The sequence below is a fragment of the Rutidosis leptorrhynchoides genome, chromosome 1 (genome assembly GCF_046630445.1).
Source record: "Rutidosis leptorrhynchoides isolate AG116_Rl617_1_P2 chromosome 1, CSIRO_AGI_Rlap_v1, whole genome shotgun sequence".
NCBI classification, from domain to species: domain Eukaryota; kingdom Viridiplantae; phylum Streptophyta; class Magnoliopsida; order Asterales; family Asteraceae; genus Rutidosis; species Rutidosis leptorrhynchoides.
The window spans coordinates 233,598,965-233,618,457 of NC_092333.1; the positions used below are offsets into that span (position 1 = coordinate 233,598,965).

Genomic DNA, 19,493 nt, shown 5'->3' on the forward strand with positions numbered 1-19,493 from the left:
TTGGAGTAGGAGGTTATTCTTTGTAATTAAGTGTTTGGATAAAAGTAGTTGGAGGTAGAGCTTAAACAAGTGAATTTACGTAAATTGACATTTTTTTTTTTTTTTTTGAACGGCTGGTTAGTTGGTAAGACACACGCACGCGTCGAGGAGAAACCCAGGATCGAATCTCACAAGAGGGCTCTGAAATCTATTTCATTCACTCTCAAAGCCATTGGGAAATTAAATCAGGGAAAACTCCCCCCCCACGAGGATCGAACCTGCACCATTGCTGGAAACAGGGGAGATTTCATGGGTGGCCACCCAGGCTAGGTTATGATTTTTTTTTCTTTCATAAACTCCTATTTTATTTATATAAAGTACTTCAATTTGCTTGTTTTGCTACAGCTTTTTTTTTCATAACCTCTTAAACTTTTATATAGCTAACAAGACCAGATACTTGGCTTATTGGAAAAATAAACTTAAACTCTTGTAATCTTTTATAAGCTCGTGTCTGAAACATACCCCTTACTATGTGATAATTTCAAACTTTACTTTGAAATTTTATCGACTTATACAATATTATTTTAACAAGAAACATTGCAAACATGACAAATTAGAATCATAAGATTAAGAACATACCTTTATATTTATTATTTTCATTCTCACTTTCATCTACATGTAATATAATACTCCGTATAATACATTAATATACTTAAGCTTAACACATAAAAGGCATCATCAAGCGTTTGTAGTCCAACGGTTAGGATAATTGCCTTCCAAGCAATAGACCCGGGTTCGACTCCCGGCAAACGCATTTTTTTCCTTAACTTATTTTGATCTGTTTTACTTCTGTTCAACATATCTTCAATTTCGTTCACAATTTTTATGGGTCGAACATTTAAACCAAATTTTGGATATCAATGTCTTTGTTTCCACTGGTGAGTCTCTTTAAACCCTAAACCAAAGTTTGGATACCAATACTTTTCTCACTGGTGAGTCACTTCAAACCCTAATTTCTTTAGTCTATTAACTATGACCACTAAAAATTACATATAAAATTAGCTTCATGTTGTTAATGTCAGTATGTTGATAAGGTGCAGGAAAAGTTTTGATGAAAGTCCTCACTGACTTCTTTCTATGCGTTACATCCTTTACTCCGAATGTATAACGGTCATATTTTTTTTCTTAGAACGCCAATTTTGGCATCGAATCCCGTATAACCGTCACTTAATTTGTTTCACTTCTGCTCCAATGTATTTTTTTATGAACTCAAGTAAGTTGATTCAAGTTTCGATTGGTTTTAATTAGTTTCATCCTATGACACCTAAACCAATCATGTAGTTATGTCAGTTTATTTATTTATACTTACTAATTAAGATTAGAATAAGGTATAAACTACAGTCTACACAAGTGATGAGTTCTATTTGTCTCTGTGATGTGCACTCTTTCCTCTAGTTATTAAAGTAGTTATCTTGAGGTTACACTATAAATTTTATTATTGGTAATATGGCTTATGTTGTGACTAGTGAGTATATAATTTTAATTCCTATTTATGTATACAATGATTGCCGAAGAATATTAATAGGTCATACTCATATTAACTATGTGATGTGTATTCTATCAACACAACAACAGCATTTGATGTTAATAAGCTTCAGCATTGAGTTAACTTTCTCATCACAAGAAGGCATACTATTACTATGTTGGAAAAATAATTTGATGAGTCAAAAACATTTTGCAGGTTTTTAGAATCTGAAGTTGTAGAGTCTGAAGTTGCAGACTCTGATATTTGGTGAAGTCAACGTTTTAGTTTTCTTGGTGGCTAAGATAAGGAGGATTTTGGAGATATGTTTAAATATTTAGAAGATACGTTTTGATTCTGTCTCATCTCCAGAAGATAAACTTTTGAAGTGATTTGAATATTTGTTAAGTTTAGAGTTTATCTTTTCCTTATTATTAGTGAAGTTGTTTAGGAAACCAAATCTCCAGATTTGGTTTTAAAACTGTATAAATAGAGGATACGGTTTAGCCTTGTAATGTATCTTTTGCACGATTAATATTATCTTTCATATATCTTCATATCGTGTTCTCTCAATTATTGTTCTTATAATTCATATTTATTATTCAATTGAGAGTCTGGTGTTCATAGATCAAATACTGTGAACTAATAACTGGTATCAGAGCGGGAAAGGTGTAAATCCAACTTGGTAATCTTTTAAAACGATCCATATATTGATCAAGATGTCTACCAGTATCATTCCAACCCCAGTTATGGCTGGAAAAGGTGTGCCAATATTCGATGGCACAGACTTTGCAACATGGAAACTGAAAGTTCTTTGGTTTCTGGGTTCCATTCATGAAGATGCTGAGCAAGTCCTCACAACAGGACCTATTATACCTGGTGCAATGGTTAAAGCTGTTCCTGCCACAGATACTGTTGCTGCACAACCTGCTTATTTTCGTGAAACTCCAAGAGATAGATGGACTGAAGCACAAGCCATAAAATTCAAGCTTGATAGTAAGATAAGGAGTATTATAGAAAATGCTGTTACTGTTCCGATTCTTAGAAAGATAAGTCATGCCAAAACTGCAAAAGCTATGTGGGATCTTTTGCTTAATGGCTATGAAGGAGTCACAGTTGTTAAGACTCAGAAGAAGAAGAATCTGATAAGATGTTATGAAAACTTTGCTGCTCAGCCTAAAGAATCTTTGAGTGATCTCCATTCAAGATTTCAGGTTCTAATTAATGATCTTGGAAGTGTTGGCGTAGAGAAAACACAACAGGTATTGTGTCAAAAGTTCATTGAATTGTTACCTTCAAATTTTGAGTCTGTGATTACATCCATGGTAATCAGTGAGAAGATAGACAACTATGAATTAAGTGAGCTGTTTGGCATACTATCAAATTTTGAAGAAACACAATTAAAGAAAAAGATTAATGCTAAGAAGGTTGTTAAAGATCCAGAAGCTGCATTGGTGGCTACCACAAAGAAGAATAAGCAACTATTCTCCAGTTATTCTAGCAAGGTTGAATCTGAAAGTGATGAAACTTCTGATGATGATAGTGATTCTGATGAAGATGAGGAGATTCAAGATCTGGAAGGGCAGGTGGCTCTTTTGACTCAAAGGATTGAGCAGAAAAGGTTTGGTTATAAGAAGGGTAAAGGTAAGAGTTCTTTTGATCCAAAGAAAGCTAAATGTTTTAAGTGTGGCAAGATAGGTCACATAGCTGCAGATTGCTGGTCTAAGAGTGAAGGAGGTTCAAATACCAACAAGTCTGTTGACAAGGCAAGAAAGTATAAGCTCAAGTACATGAAGTTGAAGAGTGAAGCAGAAAAGTCAAAGAACAAAGATCAGGAGAAGGCTTTGTACACAGAAGCATGGGAGGATGAAGATTCATCATCTGATGAGGAAGAGGATAAGTGTCTTATGGCTATAACTGAAAGTGATAGTGGTTCTAGCAAGTTTGAGGAAGATTTGAAAGCTATTGAAAAGATGGATAAAGACTCTACTTGTAATAAAGTTTCGGCCTATAAGGTACAAAATTTTGTAAACTATCTTGATAATGAAAAAGTGAGAATGTTTCAGTACTTGTTACTTGACTTTGAGTGGTGCTTAGAAGATATTGATAGGTTAAGAACACAAATTTTTGATCTTAAAAACACCATCAAAAACAAAGATGCTGAAATTAAAGAATTAAAAGAATGTGAGGTAGAACTTGACACCTATAAAATGGCATACACAGAAGAAACTAATAGGTTAAATACTGAATTAGGAAGATCAATTAAAAGGTCAAAATATTATGAAACAATTTGTAAATCTTGGTGTGTATCTTCCAAAAAGAATTCTGATGCTATTGCCAAACAAATTTCAAATGATGTCAAGGCTATACTAGGTGAAAACTACATATTAAATAATAATGTGGAAGTTGATCCTAGTGTATTCAAACCTGACATTTTACCTGACACTTTTGTACAATTTGATGGTGATAAAAAGATTTTAACTAATGCTTTTGTAAGATCATTAGATCCTGTTGAACCCTCAGAGACTATAATACTAGAATGCAGAAATCCACTAGAGTCTGAACTCTTGAAATCTTCAGACTCTAACAGTTTAGTCTCTAAAAGTGAAAGTGTATGTTCTGACCTAGAGTCTGACACACAAGAGTCAAGTAGCAAAAGTGATTCTGAATCATCCTCTGTCACTGACACTTGTCCAGATCAAAAAAGGTCAACTAAAAGAAAGATAAAGTCAAAACAAGCTAAGATTATTCAAAAACTCAAAAGGAAAATTTCAAAACTCAATGAAAAAATCAAGAGTCAAGAAAAACCTTCAGTTAAAAGAACATCTTATTTTCCTGAGAAAATTAAGAAGGTATGGAAACTTAAAGCTTGTGAAAATAAAGGTGTTTTGAAAACAGTAAAGGAAAAGTTGATCTGGATTAGAAACAAAGCTTTTGTCTGGAGAGTGAAGGGTACTCCAATTGAACCCACTGAAAAGTGGGTTCCCCTTAAAAACTAATCATTTTTCTTTGTTTGTGTCTTGTGTAGCAGGGTAGTATGTGGTATCTGGATAGTGGCTGCTCAAGACACATGACTGGATGCAAAGAGCATCTTGTAGGGTTTGTTAAAGAAAAAGGTCCTTCTGTAAGATATGGTGATAATTCTGTTGCAAAGACTATTGGTTATGGTACTGTTATAGCTGGAAGTGTTTCATTTAAGAAAGTTGCTTTAGTTGAAGGGTTGAAGCATAATCTGCTAAGTGTGAGTCAAATTGCTGATGAAGATTGTAAGATCAGATTAAGGAAGAAAGCTGGTATTATTTATGATCCTAAAGGAAGACCAACACTTGTAGCCTGGAGATTTCAAAATGTGTATATGCTGGATTTAGATTCTGTTGATGCTGGAATAGAAACATGTTTGTACTCTCAGACTGTCCCTGAACTTAATTGGCTATGGCACAAAAGGCTTTCTCATCTCAATTTCAAAAACATTAATGAGCTTTCCAAAAAGAAGCTTATTAGAGGTCTGCCTCAACAGCCTTTCAAGAAAGATAAACCTTGTTCTGCTTGTATTATGGGTAAACAGACCAAAACAAAGTTTTCCTAAAAAACCCTAGCTACTATTAGTGATCCACTTCACATGCTACACATGGATCTGTTTGGTCCAATGAACACTAGTAGTCTGGGTGGGAAAAGATATACTCTGGTAATTGTTGATGAGTATTCTAGATTTACATGGGTTATTTTCTTAGCTGCAAAAAGTGATGCTCCTGAAGAAATTATTAATTTGATCAAGAGAGAGCAGGTTCAAAAAGGTGTTCTTGTTAAACAGTTGAGAAGTGATCATGGTACTGAGTTCAAAAATGTTACATTAATTGACTTTTGTGAAGAGTCTGGAATTGGTCAAAATTTCTCTGCTGTTAGAACTCCACAACAAAATGGAGTTGCTGAAAGAAGAAATAGAACCCTTATTGAAGCATCCAGAACCATGTTATGTCAATCAAATGTTGCTCTAAGGTTCTGGGCAGAGGCAGTTAATACAGTATGTTATACTCAAAATAGGTCCTTGATTGTGAAGAAACATGGCAAAACTCTCTATGAGTTATACCATAAAAAGGTGCCTACTATTCATTACTTCCATGTATTTGGGTGTAAGTGCTATATTTTAAATCAAAGAGATCAGCTTGAAAAAATGAGGCCAAAATCTGATGAAGGTGTGTTCATGGGATATTCTTCTGTATCTAAAGCTTATAGAGTATATAATCAGAGGAGAATGAAGATTGAAGAATCCATTAATGTTTCTTTTGATGAAAGTTCTATAGAAATGGATCAGTCATCCAGCACTGAGCAATCTGCACTTGGTGAATTGTCAAATTTAATTTCTGGAAATAGTGTTCAGACTCTGGATTCAGAGTGTGAGTCAGATGTGAAGGTATTTCGTATGCCCGAGAGACATATTAAATTAACGTGGCTAATATGTTTTGATCCAAGTCGGGTCATACCCAATAACAAGCTTACCGAAACCTTATTCGTATTTAATCTTAGCGATTGGATCATTGATTAAATACGCGGCACTTGAACTTTAAGAAAAACGGTTTTCTGAAATCTACTTGATGTGTACATGTATATATATATAAATTATGGAATAATTTATATAATATGGATTTAATTATTTATAGGTTAAATAATTAATAAATTTATGTTACATTTTATATAAATGGGTTTTATATAATAAAATGTACATAAATAAATATGGAAGTTTTATAAAAATAAATTTTATAAAATCTAAATTTTATAAAATAAACCTTTTATAAACAAAAGGGGTAGTGGCATTGGAGTTGGAAGCAAGTGTGCTAGAGATTCCTTCTTGGTCAATTACATGTCCCATTTCCATATACATGAAGGCTTGACCATTTTCAAAACACACACTTGCAAATACACATCAAAAGAGAGTAAAAAAAAAAACTGCATAACACTTAATTCTGGCTGCTGTTGTCGTGGCCTAATTGGGTCCAAAAGGAGTTCATTATTTAGTTTTTGCAAGCTCTAATCAAGTGCTAATAAGTCCTAACTAAAGTGCAAAGGTTTGGTAATTAAAGGCTTGGGGTATTACACACTTGAGGCTTCAAGTTAGAAGCTCATTTTACATCATCTTCTTCATCATCTTGCAACCTTGTAAACAACCCTCACCAAGCTTGAGGAGGTACATTTCTCATCTTCCCTTTTATTTGTAAGCATATGTTTCAAGACTTGATATTTATAAGGAATTTAACTAAATGGTTGAACATAAACATGTACTCATTATCATGCTTTCGCTTATATTAACTATCATAAAATGGTTTTTAATACATGTAAACTTAAAAAACATGTTGTTTTATGAACTTGTTAAATTCCTTCAATGGTATCTAGAGCCGAAGTCTATAAAATATGCTTCCTATATATGGTCTTTAAACCCACTATACTTGCATTCTAAGTACATGCATGAAAATGGAATGCAAAAATTTTGGGTTTTGGGTGGGTACCCTATTATGGCCGATTTTGGGAGGGTCCAAATGGTAGTTTTGGACTTGCCATTTGGTTCATATTTGTTGTTAAATTAATGTTCACAATCATAGCCATGACCTTGTGTTTGAATGAATGTTTGTTTAGTTGATTTGTTAATCATTCAATATGGTTGTAATATTCATTCAATTTGGTTTGTAAAATTAATTATTCATTTGGTATGTAATATTAATTTTGGTTATGTAATTTATTTTATATTTGGTATGTAAAATAGATTAGGTTGTAATTTCATTTTTAGACAAAATGTATTAGGATATATTTTGTAAAATGATGAAGATGATGAAGACTTGAAGAACACAAGAAGATTGTATTTGGATGCAAGATTTAGTGGGAGATGTAAAATCTCCTAATTTGTGATTTGACCCATTAACCGGTGGCATTTTGTTTTCGGCTAAACAAAATGCCTACCAAAAGGCTTGATTGTGAGCATTTGTTTTGCATGCGTGGTTGTTTTAATTTCTTGTATGATTGTGGATTGTGCATGTTACTACAACAAGTTATCACACAAGTTAACAACAAGCAAAACTAAAATTTAATTGGTTAAATTATTAACAACATGAAATTTACCAAACCACAATTTAATCGGTTAAATTGAAATGGCTAAAAGGACATTAATAAACGGTTATTAAGAACATGATAAGGATCATATGTATAAAATGGTTTATATCAAATCATGTAATTGGCTTAATTATAAGACATGAAAATGGATTTTCATAAAAACCATACACTAAATGCATGTTGGTGTATGGTGTAAAAGTTTTCTCAAACTAGAATTAATGAAAACTTAAAATCCCTTATTAACAAGGCAAACAAGTTAAACGCCATCCTTTTGTGTGACACTTGAAAATATTAGGGAACTCATAATGGGATAAAGGTCACCTAACCATTATGAACAAACTAATATGATTAAGGTGAATTTCGCACACTTGTGGGATAAAGGTCACCTAACCACTTGTATGTTAAATTTACACGTTTACACAAGTAGGACGACTTGATTTGAGAATCATGAACTTAGGGTCACCGAAGCATGAGGAACAAATAGGCGTTGATGGGATAAATATGCCATGCAAAAGGATTGAATGATCCCATAACTTAGAAGTTGCAAAAGGATTGCAATTGTCATACAATGACTACCTAGCTAAATCAAATGACGGGATAAAGGTCACCTAACCGAAATTTAGTTTACCGTTGGATTCTAAAATTTAATAAATATCAATTGGATTTAAAGGGTATTGATTGTTAAATTAAAATTGATACTTAAATAACTTTGTTAAATTTTGTAGATGGCCGCCAATAACAACAACATTCCAAACGCACCATTAAACTTTAACAACCTATCGTTGAGGTCAATCCTCGAAAAGGAAAAACTCAACCATACGAACTTCATGGATTGATTCCGCAATCTAAGAATTGTCCTCAAACTAGAGGACAGGGCGTATGTGTTGGAAGACCTCATTCCCGATCAACCGGACGAGGATGATACGGAAGCCGTGGCCTATTGGGAGAAATATTGCACCGATTCGTTGCAAGTTTCTTGCCTCATGCTTGGGACTATGATACCCGAACTCCAAAAGGACTTCGAGCATCATAGTGCATATGACATGATCACACAGTTGAAGGAGATGTTCCTTCAACAAGCTCGTGTCGAGCGCTTTGAAACGGTCCGAGCGCTTCATGCATGTCGGATGGACGACACCCAATCCGTTTCATCTTATGTCCTTAAGATGAAAAGCCTGATTGATCGAGCAAACCGTCTAAATTGCAACATGTCTAATGAATTAGCCACAGACCTTATCCTTAACTCATTGTCAAAGAGGTTTGACACATTCGTGTTAAACTATAACATGAATGGATGGGATAAGAGCATTGGCGAATTACATGCCATGCTTAAGACGGCCAAAGCGAGCATGGGTAAAAGGGCTCCACCCGTGTTTACGATCAATGAAGACGGGTCCAAGAACAATAACACTCCTAAGCCGAAGGCGGCTAAGAGGAAAGGACCTGCCTACCAAGGTAAGGGTAAGGGAAAGGGGAAGATGGTTACCTCAACCAACAACAAGAAGCAAAAGGTTGCCGGTAAAGCTAACCCCAAGGAAGATCCGTGCTTCGGTTGCGGTGAAATGGGTTACTGGAAACAAAACTACCCGATCTACCTTAAGGAGTTGAAGGAAAAGAGGGATGCAGGGCAAACCTCAGGTAATGTATATATGGTATACATTGAGCTTAGTATTACTTCTTCTAATACATGGGTATTAGACACAGGATGTGGAACTCATATTTGCAATTCTTTGCAGGGGTTCAAAAGAAGTGATCAAGAAGCTGGAACGACAAGTCTCTTCATGGGAAATGGAGCAAGGGTGCAAGTGAAAGCTCAAGGAGACTTTGTCTTAAAACTACCAAGTGGTTTGGAGCTTATTTTGAAAAATGTTTTGTATGCACCGGATTTATCTCGAAACATTATTTCTGTATCCCGTTTGAAACAATATGGTTTTAATCTTAATTTTATTAATGATGATATCCATGTTTCTTTAGATAATGTGTTCTATTTTAAGGCTTCGCCTTCGAATGGTATTTATGAATTGGTTCATGATGACACATCATACAATAGCTCAATATACCATGCAAACACCAAGAAACTCAAAAGGGATTTGAGTGATTCCTACTTATGGCATTGTCACCTTGGTCACATAAATAAGAATCGAATGCATACACTTCAAAAGAATGGCCTTTTGAAATCAAATGAACTAGATTCGTTTGATGTATGTGAATCTTGTTTACAAGGCAATATGACTAAAGCACCTTTCAAAGGGATCTATGAAAGGGCTAAAGACTTATTGGGATTAATACATTCGGATGTATGTGGACCCTTTAAGCCCATAACTAGGAATGGTGAAAGATACTTCGTTACTTTCATTGATGACTTCAGTCGTTTCGGATATGTCTACTTATTAAGACACAAGGACGAAACTTTTGAAGCATTCAAGGAATATCAAAACGAAGTACAAAATTAACTCAATAAGATAATCAAGGTACTTCGTACCGATAGAGGAGGTGAATACCTAAGCGATGCTTTCCAAGATCATCTTAAAAGTTGTGGGATTATCTCGCAACTTACTCCTCCTGAAACACCCCAACTTAATGGAGTTTCCGAAAGGAGGAACCGGACCCTAATGGATATGGTTCAATCTATGATGGCTAGAAGCTCGTTACCTCTATCATTTTGGGGTTATCGTCTATGCTCCGCGGTTCGTATTTTAAATATGGCCCCAACCAAGAAAGTGGAACGAACTCCTCATGAGATGTGGTTTGGAAAACCTCCATCTCTATCATACTTAAAGGTATGGGGATGTGAAGCTTATCCTAAGCGTTACGTCCCTAATAAGTTGAATGCTCGATCCACGAAGTGTATCTTCATAGGATATCCCAAGGATAACATGGGATATTATTTCTATGATCCTTCCGAACAGAATGTATTTGTTGCTCGAAAGGCGGAATTCCTTGAAACTAAGTTCCTAATGGAAGGTAATAGTGAAAGGAGGATAGATCTTGAAGAGGTCCAAGATCAAGTAGATGATACACAATTGGTTAACACTAGCACTCAACATGAAAATATTGAGAATGATCAAAGTATACAAGACGTTCGCAAATCTGGTAGGATTAGTAATCCTCCTGATAGATATGGGTTTCTCATGGATGATTGCTATGTCGTTGATTTAGATGAACCAATAAACTACCAAGATGCTTTATCAAGGATTGATAAAGATAAATGTCAAGAAGCCATGAACGCTGAGATGCAATCCATGTATGACAACCAAGTTTGGGAACTAGTTGTACAACCTGCTAGCTCCAAGTTAGTTGATTGTAAATGGATTTTCAAGATGAAAACCGACATGCATGGAAACTTAAATACATATAAAGCCAGACTTGTAGCAAAAGGTTTCACTCAAACTCAAGGGGTTGACTATGATGAAACCTTTTCGCCTGTGGCAATGCTAAAGTCTATTAGGATATTATTTGCCATTGCTGCTCATTATGATTATGAAATTTGGCAAATGGATGTCAAAACCGCTTTCCTAAATGGATATCTTGAGGAAGATGTCTACATGGTTCAACCTGAAGGTTTTGTCGATCCAAAACATCCTAACAAAGTATGTAAGTTAAAGAAGTCAATCTACGGATTGAAACAAGCATCTAGAATGTGGAATCATCGTTTTAATGAGGAAGCCAAGAAATTTGGCTTCATCAAAAATAGTGATGAAGCTTGTGTATACAAGAAAGCTAGTGGGAGCACTATCATGTTCCTTGTATTATATGTAGATGATATATTGTTATTTTGAAACGATATTCCGCAAATGCAAGGTGTTAAGACTTGGCTAAAAAGCTGCTTCTCCATTAAGGATCTTGAAGAAGCACAATACATTTTGGGGATTAGGATCTACAGGGATAGATCTAAGAAATTGATAGGTTTGAATCAAAGTGCATACATTGAAAAGATCTTGAAAAGGTTCAAGATGGAGAACTCTAAGAAAAGTTTGGTACCTATTCAAAGAGGAACGCTCCTTAGTTCATCTCAGTGTCCCACCACGAAAGATGAACAGGAAAGAATGAAGAAAGTCCCATATGCGTCTGCTATTGGGTCAATCATGTATGCAATGATATGCACTAGACCGGATGTGTCATGCGCTCTCAGCTTGACAAGTAGATACCAGAATAACCCAGGAAACAGTCATTGGATTGCTGTTAAAAGCATATTGAAATACCTTAGAAGGACTAAGGATATGTTTCTAATATACGGGTCTGGTGAGGAGGAACTTGATGTAAAGGGTTACGTGGACGCGAGTTTCCAAACTGATCGTGATGATTGTCGATCACAATCCGGTTATGTCTTCACATTAAATGTAGGTGCGGTCTCTTGGAAGAGTTCAAAACAGGATGTTGTTGCATTATCCACTACGGAGTCGGAGTACATTGCCGCCTCATTGGCAGCTCAGGAAGCTGCATGGATAAAGAAATTCATCGACGACTTAGGAGTAGTCCCTTCCATTCAGGACCCTCTTGAGATCTTTTGTGACAACGAGGGTGCGATTGCTGAAATCAAGGAACCTCATGCTCACCAAAAGACCCATCACATTGAGCAGAGATTCAACTACATAAGGGATGAAGTTGAAAAGGGAAAGATATGTATTCACAAAGTTCACACAGATCTTAATATAGCGGATCCACTCACGAAGCTCTTACATGGTGCGAAACATCAAGGGCATGTTAGTGCATTAGGGCTTCAATATTCTAGTGATTGGTTGTGATCTGTTTTAAGTATTGTAACGGAACGAAATTGTTCAAACTCATTAATATAATTATGGTATTAATTTATTTTGAGTTATGTTCCTATTTTGCATATTTTATCCATGAATAAGTAATTATTCTAAATTCCGTAGTCGATCACATTTGTGGGAACAAGTGTGAGGTTTAGACTATTGTAAACTTGGATTGGTATACATTCACGGGATGAATGTGGGGCAAGGTTGCTACCAAGGTTCATAGATATTTGTAGGATACAAATATTGGAAGACCCGCCCTCAAGATTTACTAAATGGAACATTTGTGGTTGATCACGCGTAATCTTGAGTAAAGGTGAATATCATTGTATCCTCTAACCTGAGATACATATTGGGTTCGGATATTCACTAAGTATTCTGCCTTGATTCTTTCCTTCGCTATTCTGAAATATGGTAGTTCATAAGGAAGAGCTCAGGTGTAATACAAAGTATATATCTAGGACGTATGTAGTCAAGATGGAATTTGTCCCTCTTATTTGTTGAGAGTCAGATGTTTAAGGCCTGATAAAGTTAAATCTAGAAGAGAGTGATCACTCTATGTCTCTTGGATTTGACATGACATCTAGGACGAAAGGATGTAATGAAAAGATTCACCTATTCATATTTGAGATGGGAACTCGAAAGGGATGATGTTATTGAATGGTACAAAGTCATAACATATTTAGGGTGATGGATGGTCGTTAGGTGGTATCCATCACTTGCATTAATTTCTTATGTTTCTCGTGCAAGTGGGAGATTGAAGGTATTTCGTATGCCCGAGAGACATATTAAATTAACGTGGCTAATATGTTTTGATCCAAGTTGGGTCATACCCAATAACAAGCTTACCGAAACCTTAATCGTATTTAATCTTAGCGATTGGATCATTGATTAAATACGCGGCACTTGAACTTTAAGAAAAACGGTTTTCTGAAATCTACTTGATGTGTACATGTATATATATATAAATTATGGAATAATTTATATAATATGGATTTAATTATTTATAGGTTAAATAATTAATAAATTTATGTTACATTTTATATAAATGGGTTTTATATAATAAAATGTACATAAATAAATATGGAAGTTTTATAAAAATAAATTTTATAAAATCTAAATTTTATAAAATAAACCTTTTATAAACAAAAGGGGTAGTGGCATTGGAGTTGGAAGCAAGTGTGCTAGAGATTCCTTCTTGGTCAATTACATGTCCCATTTCCATATACATGAAGGCTTGACCATTTTCAAAACACACACTTGCAAATACACATCAAAAGAGAGCAAAAACAAAACTGCATAACACTTAATTCTGGCTGCTGTTGCCGTGGCCTAATTGGGTCCAAAAGGATTTCATTATTTAGTTTTTGCAAGCTCTAATCAAGTGCTAATAAGTCCTAACTAAAGTGCAAAGGTTTGGTAATTAAAGGCTTGGGGTATTACACACTTGAGGCTTCAAGTTAGAAGCTCATTTTACATCATCTTCTTCATCATCTTGCAACCTTGTAAACAACCCTCAACAAGCTTGAGGAGGTACATTTCTCATCTTCCCTTTTATTTGTAAGTATATGTTTCAAGACTTGATATTCACAAGGAATTTAACTAAATGGTTGAACATAAACATGTACTCATTATCATGCTTTCGCTTATATTAACTATCATAAAATGGTTTTTAATACATGTAAACTTAAAAAACATGTTGTTTTATGAACTTGTTAAATTCCTTCAAGATGAACCTAATTTGTCTGGGTTGAAAAATGATTCTGCAGATAATTCTCATACAGAAGAAATTCCACAAGAAGATGGGTCTGTTGTTATTCAAGAGGGTGATCAGTCATCAAATACCACCTTGGATCCTGCTGTTCCTACTAGAAAATCATCTAGAAATATAGTTCCTCCAAAGCATCTTGAGGATTATGTTGTGGATCCTACTGGTTTGCCTAAACATGGCTCTTCTTCTCAGACACCTGTGTCTGACTTTGCTATTGCAAACTATTGCTTCTTTTCTTGTTTTCTTTCACAGATTGAGCCTAAAGATGTATTTGAAGCATTGGCTGACAATGATTGGGTTGAGGCAATGACTGAAGAGTTGACAGAATTTGAAAGGAATGATGTATGGGAGTTGGTTCCTGATGATAAAACTGTAATTGGCACTAAATGGGTTTACAGAAACAAGGTTGATAAAGATGGTATTGTGATTAGAAATAAAGCAAGGTTAGTGGCTCAAGGGTATAGACAAGAAGAAGGAATAGATTATGATGAGACTTTTGCTCTTGTTGCTAGAATTGAAGCTATTAGACTGTTTCTGGCATATGCTGCTCATAAAGATTTCAAGGTGTTTCAAATGGATGTGAAGAGTGCTTTCCTGAATAGTAAATTGCAAGAAGAAGTGTATGTGAAACAACCTCCTGGTTTTGTAAGTAAGAAATTTTCTAAGCATGTTTACAGATTGAAGAAAGCATTGTATGGTCTGAAGCAAGCTCCCAGAGCCTGGTATGATACCTTGTCAACATTTCTTCTAGAAAAGAATTTTTCCAGAGGAGCCATTGACAAGACTTTATTTATCAAAAAGGACAAAGGTGATGTGTTACTTGTTCAAATTTATGTTGATGACATTATTTTTGGGTCTACTAATCCACACTTAAGAAAATGGTTTTCTGACATTATGTCTGAAGAGTATAGAATGAGCAATTTATGTACTTTAAACTATTTTCTTGGGTTGCAAATTAAACAGAGTTCTGAAGGCATTTTTATTAACCAAAGTAATTATATTTCTGACATGTTAACTAAGTTTGGTTTTAAAAATTGTTCTACTTTAAGAACTCCAATGAGTGTTTCTGAAAAGCTTGATAAAGATGAATCTGGAAAACTCACTTGTCAATCAACCTATAGAGGTATGATTGGATCTTTGCTATACTTGACTGCTAGTAGACCTGATATAATGTTTGCTACATGTCTTTGTGCACGTTACCAATCAGATCCTAGGGAGTCTCATTTTAAAGCTGTGAAAAGAATTTTTAGGTACTTAAAAGGTACCCCTAACCTGGGTCTTTGGTACTCCAAAGACTCAGGGTTTGATCTAATTGGTTACACAGATGCAGACTATGCAGGTTGCAAATTAGACAGAAAGAGCACTTCTGGCGAATGTCAATTGCTAGGTGGAAAATTGGTCAGCTGGACTAGTAAAAAGCAGAATTCTGTGGCCACGTCCACAGCAGAAGCTGAATATGTTGTTGCAGGAAGTTGTTGTGCTCAATTACTTTGGATGCAACATCAACTTTTGGATTTTGGGTTAACATTAACCAAAACTCCAATAATGTGTGATAATGAAAGTGCAATTGCTATTAATGAGAATCCGGTGTTTCACTCCAGAACCAAGCATATTAAAATCAGGCATCATTTTATAAGGGATTGTGTTGAGAAGGGAAAAGTGTTTTTAAAGCATATTGGTACTAAGGATCAATTGGCAGATATTTTCACTAAAGCACTTCCTGAGGAAAGGCATTTCTATCTTCTTGGACAACTTGGAATGTTAAATCCATCTATTGAAATGTTGTCCAGTGATGATATTTCTTGAGTCTGAATTATTTTCTTAGGGTCTGGGTGACGTAATATTGTTCAGAGTCTGGGAAAGTTTACTCAAGTGTATTTTTGTGTATAAATTTGTTTCCTTCTTTAGTCAAATAAAGTTTTTTTTTTTTTAATTTCGTTTTTAGGTTAATTTTTTTTCCTTTATTCTATTTCCTAAAATAAAAGGGTCAAATTTGGTATTAATGAAGGGAATTAATGGTAACTTTTTGAAAATTTTTGTCAGGAGTATTAATTTGATAATGATTGTGTCAATCTTTTTGATAACTTTCTGTTATGATGCATTGGGTCAATCTTGGCCGTGCAGACTGATGTGCGAGAAGTGTTGTATAAATTGTCGTATAAAATAATATGGAAAAATACCGATTAAAGATTTCTACACACTAACGGGCAGTGTACCCGATCGTGTAGTAGTATAGTAACTGGTTTAGTTCCGTGTATCGTTTCAAGGACAGTTGTATTAGCCAAACTAGAATTAGAAACTATATTATGATTAACTAAGTAAATGAAACTTAAAGGTACAAGTTTTATATTTTGGTGGCCATTTAACGATTTAGCCAAATCAGAGAAGGTTAAATGTAAAAACAATATTTTTGGTCTTTTAAATTTATAAGATGAAAATAAATGCAAAGAAAGCAAGTAAGATAGTTTTGATTTAAATCAAAGAGATGAAATGTTCATCTAGATATTTTACCCTCGGTATCGGATGTAAGTTTTGATATTAAGGCCTGATTGAATAATTATGTGTGTAAGTTATCTAATAGGTTCACTAAGAGTTCTCTTGAATAAACACGCAAACACAATCACAAGATCAAGGGTTCCCTTTTCACTATGGTTCTTGTATTTGTAATCAAATAACTATTATAAGCATGCTAATCACCTAAATCGACCCGCCAAGAGTTCTCTTTAGCGAGTACTCAAACTAGAATTACTAAGTGAGGGTTCCCTATTACTTAGACCTTTTCGTTTGTGACTGGTTGATTAGCTAGATCAAAGACTTGAATAACAATTGTCTTTGCGTTCGCTCTACACAATTCATTCCTATTTTGTTTAACCATTTTAATCTAGTTTACCCCCTTGGTCCGGTTTAGTAAACAATCAATCTAAGACAAGTTGATTGTAAATCAATATGATACATCAACAAGAGTTCTCTTTATCAACAACATATCAATTAACTAGATACAAATGATTTTAACAGCAATAAGCATGGTTCTTAATTCAAGCTTTAATCTATCACACATAATACATTCAATCAATAAGATTACATCCAATACCTTGGTTATTAATCTAGACAAACATTATAGAAACTAGCCAACAATCATGGTAACAGACAACATAACAATCAGATTAACAACTGAAATCATTGTTTTAGAACAAGGAATAACCTACAAGAACATGGAGTTCTTGGATGATGAAGGTTTTGATCTTTGATGTCTTGATGTTGAGCCTCTTCCAAGAGCTTGGAGTTCTCCAATTTTGCTCCTAAAAATCGTCTCTGTACTCTCTGGTTCGTAAGCTCTGAAACAGTCCCTCAAAACAGTAGTTTTAAAGTGGAGAAAGTAGGTAAAAAGCACAAAAGTCGGCTGAAACCTACTACGGGACGGCGTCCAAAAAGTCTGGATGGCGTCAAGTCCTTAAGATCTAGACGGCGTCTTCAAATCCAGGACGGCGTCCTGTTTCAAGAGGCTGGACGGCGTCCTGAAACCCCGGACGGCGTCCAGATATGCTGAAATCCACTGTTTCGCTTTCATTTCAATCCTCTTTTATTTGGACGAAGCCTAACACCTTGGAAGCTTTCTTTTACCATTTTAGAGCACTAAATAGACCTTAAGTCGTATCGGGATCAACCAATGTCATAAATCATCAAAACTCTTTGTAAATCACTCTTCTGATACAAATTTGCGCATCTTGGATTATCACTTGTAGAAACGCCTTCATTATCCTCGATTCTAGAGCATTTTACACGATATTGCGATAGATATATATGATGTTATTGAGCAATATCACAGACCAACCTGCAGATTCTGAGCAATCAGAGTCAAAGTTGTTACCCAAGAATTGAATTGTACAAATTGCCATTCTCGAGTATCTTTTCCGCCCTACACCGACACCGGGTTTAGTTGGCTCGGTAATTTTACTCGACGTGTGGTGGTTTCGAAACAGGGAACAACTTTGAATACACAAGCTTGTAACCCGCGGATGAACCGCACACTAGAGCCTTATTGGGGCTAAAACCAATAACGAGAGCCTTTTTGGTATCATTGGAATTAACGGTATACTCCACCCCATGATGTTCCACATACAGAGCAGGCTGAGGACATGAATGAGTAAATCCCACCTCATTCTAACCCATCTTCTCCCGCAGCTACTGAACAAAATATCCATTTAACCAACCTTATGAACTCACCAGTTCATATTGAGAATACCACCATACTTAAAACCCTAGATGTTACAGCACTTGTGAATTCACCTCAAAAATTCACTAGGCAAGGTGCTTCTAGTACTACTTCATCACCTCTGCTAGAGGTTGGTGAAGGCAGTGCTTTGACCCAACCTAAACCTGATAGGATAGTAAACTTGGATACCCTCATTACAGTCACTGAAGAAACCCACTCAGTTGACTTTTTTGAAGAAGTCCCAATCCTGGACTCAAATAACCAAATTCAACAACCTACTGAAATGACCAAGCCAACTGCTACCCCAGACTTAAGTCTGCCACTACTCACTCCAAATATTCCATCCTTACACTTACTTGCACAGGCTGCCAATATCACACTCATGTCACAGGGTGAGATACAGGCCTCAAAATCTTCTATGTCTAAGGATCAGCTTTCTTTACAACAGGAAGGCTGTGAGTGTAGTGACCCGAACTTTTCCATGTTTATATATATTAATTGAGATTGATATTTACATGATTAAATGTTTCCAACATGTTAAGCAATCAAACTTGTTAAGACTTGATTAATTAAAATATGTTTCATATAGACAATTGACCACCCAAGTTGACCGGTGATTCACGAACGTTAAAACTTGTAAAAACTATATGATGACATATATATGGATATATATATAGTTAACATGATACTATGATAAGTAAACATATCATTAAGTATATTAACAATGAACTACATATGTAAAAACAAGACTACTAACTTAATGATTTTTAAACGAGACATATATGTAACAATTATCGTTGTAAAGACATTTAATGTATATATATCATATTAAGAGATATTCATACATGATAATATCATGATAATATAATAATTTAAAATCTCATTTGATATTATAAACATTGGGTTAACAACATTTAACAAGATCGTTAACCTAAAGGTTTCAAAACAACACTTACATGTAACGACTAACGATGACTTAACGACTCAGTTAAAATGTATATACATGTAGTGTTTTAATATGTATTTATACACTTTTGAAAGACTTCAATACACTTATAAAAATACTTCTACTTAACAAAAATGCTTACAATTACATCCTCGTTCAGTTTCATCAACAATTCTACTCGTATGCACCCGTATTCGTACTCGTAC

General features: G+C 35.0%; 1 non-coding gene across 1 annotated transcript; it reads left to right on the forward strand.

Moving 5' to 3' along the window:
• Nucleotides 1-721: 721 nt before the first annotated feature.
• On the forward strand, nt 722-793 carry TRNAG-UCC (transfer RNA glycine (anticodon UCC)). The gene has a single exon. It is a non-coding gene; the product is annotated as a tRNA-Gly (tRNA).
• Nucleotides 794-19,493: the final 18,700 nt, after the last annotated feature.